The sequence below is a fragment of the Microtus ochrogaster genome, chromosome 5, assembly GCF_000317375.1.
Source record: "Microtus ochrogaster isolate Prairie Vole_2 chromosome 5, MicOch1.0, whole genome shotgun sequence".
NCBI classification, from domain to species: domain Eukaryota; kingdom Metazoa; phylum Chordata; class Mammalia; order Rodentia; family Cricetidae; genus Microtus; species Microtus ochrogaster.
The window spans coordinates 17,912,048-17,923,581 of NC_022012.1; positions in this window are offsets into that span (position 1 = coordinate 17,912,048).

Sequence of the window (11,534 nt, forward strand, 5' to 3'; positions counted from 1 at the left end):
CACAGAGATCCGCCTGCCTCTGCCTCCTGAGTGCTAGGATTACAGGTGTGTGCCACCACCGCCCGGCTCGCTGTTGTCCTTTCTTAATACCCCTAACCATTCTAACTATTAAACTATTAATTCTAACTATTAAACTATTTATAAGTAATTGTAGAACTCTAGAAACTCTAGAAATTTACACAGTTGTTGATGCTCTACCTTAGCCCTGTGACTTCTAAAATATCTCGGAGTAAATGTACGAACAGCTGTTTCCTGTATCCTTGTCCCACAATTACTTTTTACACTTATATGAAAGTTAGTTCCTTTCTTATTTTACACTTATACTTGAGTTACTTCTTACTTATTTTTCATGCTGCATGGCCAACCTCTTTTTTCTTGTACGTACACATGTGTGTTCATTTACCACTGTATTTACACCACACAGCTCTCGATAAAGCTTGCCACAGATCTCTCTTTACTGAGTGTACTCTTTTACCCAGTAGTGTCCTTGAGTTCTACCCCACTTCCCAGCTGCACATTTGGTGCCACTCTGGCAGAAATCAGCTGGGGGTACCCTGGGAGGGGCATTGAGGCTGAGGAAAGGTTAGATTAAGAGAAATGAAGGCATAAACATAGGATAGACTGGGAGGACTGGCAGCTAATACCAAACAGCCCTGAGTTTATTTCTCTAAATGAATCACAGTGTGTTTAAAAATGTACGTAGGCTTGGAAGAGAGAAGAAAAAGAGTAAAGAAACAGTAAATGTAATATAAGAGCATAGACAGTCATAGATTAAAGGAGTAAATATAATCAAATGTAGAAATTAGCTCAATATGGGAAATAACAGGCTAGCTAAAAATGAAACAATTATATTTTTATTTATTATAAGGGGAAAACTCATGAAACAGTAACAGGAAGTCCAAGATCAGCTGTGTCATGGGAGTACCACAGAGAGAGAGAGAGAGTATCTGTGCCGAAGTTTTTTCTTGGGCTCCAGGAAGTCATGCCTTAGCTACGTTCCACCTCTTAAAGATTATTGGTTAACAAATCTTTCCACATCAATAAAATAAATATTAAACTTGTGAAAAAATAATAAAGCAAGAAAAATAAGCCATGTAAAGATGGAATGTACACAGAGAGTCAGAATTATCTATATTATTGTGTTTTCTTTGAGTTTTTTTTTTTTTACTGTTAAAGAGCTATGTAATGAGAGATACTTCATTATATGGACTGTTAAGTTAAATCAACATCAAGGTATCTTGACTTCAGAATTTGAGTCTAAAGATATGTTGATTTGGATAAGAGATTTTTCTTTTGTTTCCATAAAAGAGGAGAACATGTGGAATCCTTCCAGACTAATGCTGTTTGATAGAGCAAGACCCCCCAAAATTGCCACAAACATCCGCCAAAATACTTCACCCAACGAAAAGCAGGAGTTTAAAGAGAAATTCTCCCAAATTCCCTAAATGATTGTTTATAAATATTTGTTTATATTTAAAGAGGGATATGCTATAGAGATTTGCATTGGTATGGATCTGTGTTAATTGATACAAATTTAAGGTTAATTTTGTGTTATACATATATTATATATATGTTATATATACATATATATTTCTGCTCTTGATTAAGGTATTGTGTTTGTGCAACTCATTTAAAAATGTAATGTATAATTAAGAAAAATAGGTAATCATCTATAATAGTCAAGCTTGTAGTCATGTTAGTTAGGTTTTCTAAATATATATATATATATATATATATATATATATATATATATATATATATATAGAGAGAGAGAGAGAGAGAGAGAGAGATTTCAGTTAGATAGGTATTCTTCACATTTTCAGAGATCTTCAGAATATGGCATTTAAAATGTTTAAGACTTAGGACTTTTCATGACAATGAGACACATCTGTTCCTGGCAGCACCAATCTACTTCAAGAGGATAATGGGCATCAAGAGGCTCCTTATGAAGTTTGTTAGCCATTTGGGCAAGAAACTGCTCTTGCCTGGACTGCTTAATGGCACGCTGTATGAACTGGATATGCAGGATGCACAGAATAATGATTGTTGAAGTTACCTAAAGAAGGTGAAACAGTCCTTTGGGGTTCTTGCTTTATGAAAGAGTTTGCCAGACATTGTGCAAAATACAGAAGAAAACAACTGACAAACTGCCAATATAAATAGAACTGTCTTTGAAATTTTTTGATTCATGGAAAAATCTGCTGGATACTATGGGCCTGTAGGCTGAAGATGGAAACTCCAGCAATACAGAAGAACTTTGGGTGCCTGTCCAGGAAGCAAGATGTCTCTGTTAATTCTAGAGTTTGGAAGTTGCTTACAATGTACTTCCTGTTTACTTTGGTAATATTATATCCTTCTGGAGTCTTTGAAGGAGTTAAAGAATAGATAGCTATAATTATAGTTTTCCTGAGTTATGATAAAAGATAAAGTAAATATAAATGTTATAACTGTAATTCTTGCTTGATACCTGTTTTGTTATATGTAATTTTACTATGTCAAAATTAAAATCTTTTTTTAGTTAAACAGAAAGGAAGTAATGGTTTGTGAAGTACTTCTGTATATATGTTGCTTTTATTGGTTAATGAATAAAGAATCTGCCTTGGCTTGTGATTGAGCAGAGTAAAGCTAGGCCGAAAAACTAAACTGAATGCTGGGAGAAAGAAGGCAGAGTAAGAGAGACAGTGGGTAGCCACAGCCAGGAACAAACATGTGGGCTCCTACAACACCTTCTGTTTACTTTTATTTTCTGGAACCATTGAGCACAGTATTTTGAGTATAGGGCATATTTAGCAAAACAGAGTTTAAATTTAATTTTCTTACCTGAGTGTACTCACCAATTCACTGACAAATCTAACCTAGTATTGGGTTACACCAGTAATTCTTCCTGCAGAAGACTATGTCTATCCAGTGTGGTTTATAACCAGATACCTTCACATCATTTCATTTTCATGACTGTTTTGTTGTTACTGCTTGTTTTGTATTACTTGTTTGTTTTGGGTTTTTGTTGTTTTACTTAGTGTTCTGGCTAGTTTTTATGTCAACTTGACACAAGCTAGAGTAATCTGAGAGGTGGGAACTTCAATTTAGAAAATGCCTCCATAGGACTGGCCTATAGGCATGCCTTTAGGGTATTTTAATAATTGGTGATCAATATGGGAGGAGCCACCTCACTGTGGGTGGTGTCACCCCTGGGTGGTGGTCTGGGGTCCTATTAGAAAGCAGGCTGTGAAAACAATGATGAGCAAGGCAGAAAGTTACACTGCTCTGTGGTCTCTGCACCCGCTCCTGCCTTCATCCTGGTTCCTGCCCTGGGTTCTCGCCCTGATTTCTTTGATGATGAACAGTGATGTGGAAATATAGTCAAGCTGAACCTTTTCCTTCTCAACTTGCTCTTGGCCATGGTATTTCACCACAGCTATAGTAACCCTAACTATTAATTCATTTATTTATTATTGGTTAATTACATGTACGTGTTTGTGTATGTGGCTATGTGTATGTGAATGTAGATGCCTATGTAGAACAGAGGTAAGAGACACTAGATGCCCCTGAAGCTGGTGCTACAGGCAGCTGTGAGTTTTCTGATATGGGTTCTGGGGCTAGAGTACAGGCCTAACCTAAAGAACAGTGTGTATTTGTATAGCCACCAAACTATCTCTCCAATCCTGCCACTTTGACATGTATTTATTTATTTGTGGGAAGGAACCATGAACATGTATCTCAGGTTCTAATTGTAGAGGCTGGGGAACAATTTGAAAGTAAATTCCAGGATTAAACTCAGGTTTCAGACTTATAAGTGCTTTTACCGGCTGAGCCGTCTCACAGGCCCTAGAAGTGTATTTTTATAAATATTAAGCACACAAATTTTCTCAAGTAGGTTCTCTGAAGTAACTTAACCACTGGAATATTTATTATTATTTGTACTAGAATATTTTTTTACCTGAAGCAGATTTATTTTAAGTAACTGGGTCATTTGATTGTATGAATTGGAAGCTTCAAAGTCAACAAACCAATAAGCAGCATTTCTCCATGGCCTCTGCTTCAATCCCTGCCTCTTGGTTGCTGCCCCATTTGTGTTCCTGCCTTGGCTTTGCTCAGTAATTAACTGAGACCAGGATGTGTTAAACCAAACAAACTCTTTCTCCTAACTCGTTTTAGGTCATGGTGTTTCTCAAAGCAATAGCAAGCAACTAAGGACTGCTGGTCTGCTGCGTGTTGAGTTGGGGTCTCCATCTCACAGAGATGCGTATTAGTCAAAGCATTTCAGTGTGTCCTTTGCGGTGCTCAGTGCTGGAGACAAGAATAAGCAACCTTTCTTTGTTCACTGTTTCCATAGAGTGCGTGCACTACTGTGAAAATGGACAACATATTGTTATTGAACAAATAACTGACAAACTATAGATCTTGATAAGTTCAAAGAGAGAAGTAAATACGGTGAGGCTCTGAGAACAATATATGGAGTGCTAGTCATATTTTCATTAGTGTTCCAAAATGCCTGAGAAAAAAAAACCTGCTTAGAGAAAAGAATTCTTTCGGGGATCCAGTCCACAGTGATTTGGCCAGTTATTTTTATCTGTAGTTACATGGTATATCATACCAGGGGCATATGGTCAAGGAGGTTGCTCACTTCTTTGAAGGCTGGGAAACAAACTGAGAAGGAGGAATTGGTGTGTTGAGGACATGGTCCAAGGGCCTAATTTCTTTCTTCTGAACCCCACCTTCCTTCTAAAGGTTTCACCAGCATCAAATGTTGGAGAACAAGCTATGAAGGCATAAGCCCATTGAGTTTACTTAAGATTTAAACCGTATGTGATGGGTGTCATGAAGATCTTTTCTAAGGACTTTGAAAAATGAAAGCCAAAGATGAATTTGGAAGAAAAAAATTTCTATAAGAAAAAAGGAAACTTGCAGAGGGCATGATGGGCAAAAGCCATATTTATATGGGAATTTCAAAGTTCAGTGCATAAGAGACTTGGAAATGTGTGAAAGGAACTGAACCAGAGCCGTGCTTGACCACTGCCAGCTTGTGGGACATGAAAGGATCTTTCATTTATGTTAGAAAGAGGAATCCTTGAGAAAATTCATAAGATAGGGGTCAGATTATTTTATGTATGCTGTAAGACTATGGTTGTTGCTTTGAAATAGCATTCTACAGGACTGATGTGGAGAGGGGGAAGAGAGAGCTGTTAATATAGTCACAAAAATTCAGATGAAAGATGCCAGTGAAAATAGAGAGGCAAAAGTGGAATCAGGTTTTGGAAGCAGAACAGAGAGGATTCCGTATCCAGAGGAGATGATAGGAGGACGGGAGGCAGGATGAGCTGCAGATTTCTGGCTCAGACATGCAGTGGCTGTTCTGACACAGAATTCAATAGGAACAGCTCTTTAAGTTCAACAAAGCTGCACTACCATTGTGGGATTCAAATATATAATGACAATCAATTAAAGATGTGAGAATTAAAGACATGACTCCAATCAGCGTATCAGAAAAGAGCAATGGCACCAAGACCCAGACATAAGAAAAGTGCTCTAAAGAAAACCCAGGCTTCTGTAGCAGAAAGTAGGGCTTGGAGAACAAGCCATTGAGCTGAGAGGAAACCCAGACAGCTGTGGCAGGCAGTTGACAGAGCTTAGAGCAAAGGGACAAAACCAACTCCATTTTGTGCTAGGCCTTAAGGTGGCTGCGTGCAAACGGACTATTACGGCTAAAGTTTATGACATTAGGCAGGGGGCAGACAAAAGTCCAGCAGCATACCTAGAATGCCTCCTTGTGACCTTCTAGCAATACACTCCATAGATCCTGCAAACAGAGGAATCCACCCAAATGGTGATGTTTGCTTACATAAATCAGGCTGCTCCCAACATTAGAAAAAATTTACAATCTTTAGAAAGGCTAGGAGAAAAAAATCAGAGAATTAGTGGCAGCGGCAGAAAAGGTTTACAATAAAAGGGAGACAGAGGAACAGAAGGAAGAAAGAAGAGAGAGGAAGTAGTTACAGGAGAGAGAAATGAGATAGAAAGCAGAAAAGGAGCTTGGCCCAGATATTGGAATAGCAACAAGAGCAACGTAGACAATACCTGAAAGAAATCCTGACTACTATAGGTGCCAGACCACCCAAACATCTCAAGATGCTGAAAGGAGATAGTGACCCAAATGGGGCCACTTGGCCTCAGTGCTTCCCGTGGCCTGGGCAGAAGACAGCAACTAGGGGAGACTGGGGGTTCAGAATCCCTCCCTGAGCCTAGGGTGACCCTAAAGGTGCAGTAGGAAACCTCTTGATTTTATGGAGACACAAGAGCAGAAAACTCAGTCTTATTAAACCAGAGGGGCCCACGTCCACCAAAATTACCTGGGTCCAAGGGTCCACAGGGACCAAATCTTACCGCTGGACTACCCGAACAGCAGTGGACTTGGGAATGGGATGGGTAACCCATTCATTCCTAAATGCCCCTACCCTCGCTGTGCCAAGAACTCTTATCCACAATGAAAGCACAAACTAATTTTTCTGAGAAAAGAGCCAAACTGGTCCATCAGAATGGAGAGCCAGTCAGGGTCTTGGTCACTTGTGACTTGGCTGAGGAATGCGGACTCTGCAGAAACCAACAACACCAGAGCCTGATACAGAGAACTGGCTCCAATGGTTCCCTCTGGTTTGGGCAGAGACAGGAGGCATGGGACTGGCCCTTTACAGGACCCTGGACTTCACTGAAATCAGCAGGAGTGAATCCCATTAAGGTCTGATAGTATCCCACACCACTGGAAGCAAAAAGAGGCATCATCCCCCAAATACGAAGGCTACTGAGGCTTGGGGTCCTTAAACCCACCCAGTCTGCCTGTAACATGTCCCTGTTGCCAGTTAAAAAGCCTCATGGTCTACAGAGCTAGTTCCAGGACAGGCTCCAAAACCACAGAGAAACCCTGTCTCGAAAAACCAGGGTCTGCCACAGATCCCCAAGTCCACACCTGAAGATCTAGCCTGCATACACACTCTCCCAACGGTCCAGCGAATGGAGGAATGGTGGGCAAGTCATCCTCCCCCAAAGGCTGGGAATACTTAAAAAATACACTGCTCCTCACACCTGGGGACACGTAGAATTCAGGACCTGTTGCAAAGGGCCCATGTCAAAATTCAAGATGGTAACCAGACTGTTGAACAGGTAGTGACATAATGCCAGGCATGCCAGCTAACAAATGCAGTGGGCACCCCCTCCAACCCAGGGCCCACTAGCGGGGAACTCAACCAGGTACATACTGGGGAGTAGATTTTACTGAAATCAAACCTGAAAAATTTGGATACAAATATCTCTTAGTGTTTATAGATACTTTTTCTGGATGGACTGAAGAGTTCCCCACCAAGCACTAAACTGCCACGGTGCTGGTCAAGAAGCTAATTGAAGAAATCTTGCCTAGGTATGTGTTCCCAGTCATGATAGGGTCAAATGATGGCTCTGCCTTTGTCTCTCCAGTAAGTCAGGGACTAGCCACTGCACTGGGGACTAACTGGAAGCTTCATCGTGCATATAGACCCCAGAGCTCAGGGCAGGTAGAAAGGATGAATAGGACCCTAAAAGAGACCGTGACTAAATTGGCCTTGGAGATTGGTGCTGACTGGGCAGCTCTCCTTCCCTTTGCCCTTCTTAGAGTCAGAAATGAAATGGGTCTGACTCCCTTTGAAATTATGTATGGGCACTCTGCCCCCACCATGATTCCTAGCTTACAAACTGACCTGATTGCTGACTTAGATGATCAGTACTTGTTCAGTGTCATTCAGTGGCTCCAACTGATTCATAAAACCATATGGCCTAAGCTTCGGACAACTTATGAAGCTGCCTTTGTTCCAACCCTTCACAGATTCAGGCCCGGAGACTGGGTTTTTATCCAAAGGTATCACCCCAAATCACTGAGGCCAAGATGGAAGGAGCTCTACATGGTTGTCCTGACAATACCAACCGCCCTCAAGGTGGATGGTATTGCCTCTTGGGCTCATTATTCACATGCCAGCCAGGCGGGTCCCTTCACCTTACAAGAGGACTATCGCCGAGACCTGGGAGGCATCCAAATACCCCACCAACCCCTAAAGGTCAAGCTCAAGCATCGTTCTTGATCCTGTTGATGTTGATGCTGGTTCCCTCTGCTCCTGCTAAAGAAGCCAACCACATGTACCCTTTAAACTGATTTGGGTTCTCAAGGATGGAGTCATACAAAACTCTGTACCAGAGTACCCGTGCGGCCCCATTGAACACCTGGTGGCCTGACTTATATTTCTGCTCTCATGACCTGAACTATGTTTATAGAGCAACAGGCCAGGCAGAGGCCAGGAGGTATGGCTTTTACGTGTGCCCAGGTCATATCAGAAATAAAAAGCAGTGTGGAGGCCTGGAATCCTCTTTCTGAAAAAGTTGGGACTATGTCACCTCTAAGGGGGAATGGCGATGGGCTGTAAGCAGACCAGACTTAGTCACTTTTAAATATGTAAGACAAATCTGGTATGGTCCCCCTCTTCCTCAGCCTGACAAGTCCTGCAGAACAGGTGACTTAGGTCAAATAAAATTTACTTTCACTGATGTGGGAAAATGGAACACACAATGGTCATCAGGCCTACGCTGGAGTGTAATATACTATAGATATGGGGGGCATGTTCTGTCCACCCTTGTAATTTGGCTTAAGATAGAACCAGTAAAACCAGCAATAATAGGCTCCAGTAACTGGACCCAAATCCTATTCCCCCATCCACAAAGAGACCAGTGCTCCTATAACAGGCTCTAACCACACTTTCCCCTAAAACACTGGCCCCAGATACTTTAGCTATTACCAAGCCTTCGCCCCCCGAACAGCATCCCCTCCCGGAGCTTCTGACTAAGACTTAGATGGTTCTAAACTCCTCACAGCCCTAACCAACTCTTGTTGGCTTTGTTATGACACAGCTCCCCCTTATTATGAGGGCATTGCTGTCCAGGGCTTTATTCGGGAAGCAGCTAAGTCTGATGAATGTCACTGGCATTCACCACACTCTCTAACTCTGAAATAAGTAACAGGACAGGGGCTTTGCATAGGTAAAGTTTCCACTGCCAAGGCTTTTCTTTGCAATTCAACTTATCCGCTCACAACCACTGCAGTGTACCTAATCCCCACGATGATACCTGGTGGGCATGCTCCTCGGGGTTAACTCTTTGTGCACATAATACAGTTCTAAAGGACCCAACTGATATTGTGTCCTCATCAGACTGGTACCCCGGCTCCTTTACCATGACTACCAAGGTTTCATAGATAGGATGGAGCTGGATGCTGGCCTAACTAGAACAAAAAGGGAGCCCTTAAGTCCCCTTACACTCAGTATCCTCCTAGGAGCTAGCCTCACAGTGCTGGGAACTGCCTCTCTTCTGTCCCAAGGAGAACATTACTCCTCTCTGAGAGAAGCTATAGATGTTGACATAGAATGCTTAGAGACCTCAATATCCCATTTACAGGACTCCCTCTCCTCACTAGCTGAAATGGTTTTACAAAACAGAAGGGGACTGGACCTAATTCTTTTTATAACAGGAAGGATTGTGTGCAGCCCTGGGAGAAGAATGCCCTTTCTCTACAGACCTCATGATGAGCAGAGGGAACAGAGTGGATTTCAGAGAGAATGGGAGGAAGGAATGGTATACAGACTACAGCACTGGATGATTTCCTGTGGTTAGGAGAATTTCTCAGTTCTATTTTGGGAGAAGTAGTTGAGAGTTTTACTAAGGTGTGGGATGGTTAAGTCTGATTGTATATTAAAATAATGATTTTTTTTTAGTGTACAAAACTGTTGGTCTGAGCACTAAAAGCATGGCGTCTTAGAGAAGGCTCAGGAGGCATACTTGGAGCTTAGGTCTTGAGCTGTGAGATTCAGTGCAGCTGTGTTCACTCATCTTTGTGTAGATAAAAGGATGGGGCAACAAGAGATTCCTGCAAGGTTGCTGTTCATTAGAAAAGAAGAGAAAGAGGAGAGTATGGAAAGGGGGAGTTTGTTAATACATCCCTGGGGCAGATGCTGTTGGAAGTAAAGCCAAGGGGGCAGTAATGGAAAAGGAATGGGGTGGAGATATTGGCACTTCATAGTCTATCTGGGAAGCATATCAAAGGTGAAAACATCAGCCTGAGAGGATATCTTCCCAGGCTGTAAGACACTATAATAAATGCCTATTTGAAGATTCCACAAACTGATTCCTTGTAAATTAGCCCTCCATGGAGAAGAATCAGATCACTATAATTTTATTTGAGGCATAAAGAAGCAGGAACCTGAGGCCAGTGTTCCACAGCATATTAGTGGGACAGCCTTAGTGGTTTGAATCATGGCAACGTCTTTGGAGAAGGAATGAATGTTCAGCATCTAAGGAAGAGCCCAGGTCTGTGGTCAGGTGGGGAAAAGAGCCCTAGTAATCATATCTCACAGGGACCCAGAGAACTAGGATCACGTTCTGAGATTTTAATTTTTCATTGTTAAATAAATTATAAAATTAAGTATATTCAAATAGCTCCAGTTGTCTTTTCAATAGCAGTTAGAGAATGCAAGTGGATTCTTTGTTAGACAGGCAAAGTGGTATTGAGATGAGCATGAAACATAAACCGTGGTGGGGCTGATTTCATGTCTTACCTTTGCCTGCTTCTAGCTGTGTTTCTTAGAAAGCTAGTTAACTTCTCCAAATTTTAATTTTAATTCTCCAAGCTATGAAGCAAGACTGATGTTGCATACTTATATATATATAGTGCTTATCTTAAGGAACCAATTAAGATGAACAATTTTGCAAATTACCAAGCCTTGTGTGATGGAAGTACATAGGAATGAATCTTATTCCACAAACATAGGTACAAAAAAAAAACCATGTGTTTCATCATTTACTCTTTATTATTTTAATTCCGACTTGGAGGGTCCTTCATAATATTTTCAAGCATTGAAATCTCAACTGCAGACATTGTTCAACTGCCATTTCTTTCACTCCAGCAGTAAATGTAGACACCTTTGGAATGGTATCAAGTTCCTTGGTAATCTTGAAAAAACAAAACAAAACCACATGACTCCATTAGATCCAGCATCATCCATGGCATGCTTGGGTGAGGCTCAGTCATCCTTGCAGAGGGGCCTCATGGGAAAAGACCCCCAAGTCTTAAGAGTCTGTTGTTCATCCTCATCCACAACAATTTCCCTTCTATTTCCTCACCCACCAAAAGCTTAAATTTCTTTGCTAGGCTTCTGAAATACAATGTTATCTTCTCGAGAGACATACTTTCTTTTTAGCTCTGGTGAACTCCTCAGCCAAGGAAGCCCTAAAGCATTCATATAGAAGAATGGATGAGAAGTGGGAAAGAAGTAGGTGGAGGGAGGGAGAAAGGGAGGCAGAAAGAGAGAGATGAGATAAAGATAGATAGATAGATAGATAGATAGATAGATAGATAGATAGATAGATAGATAGATAGTAGATAGATAGATAGATGATAGATAGATAGATGATAGATAGATAGATAGATAGATGATAGATAGATAGATAGATGATAGATAGATAGATAG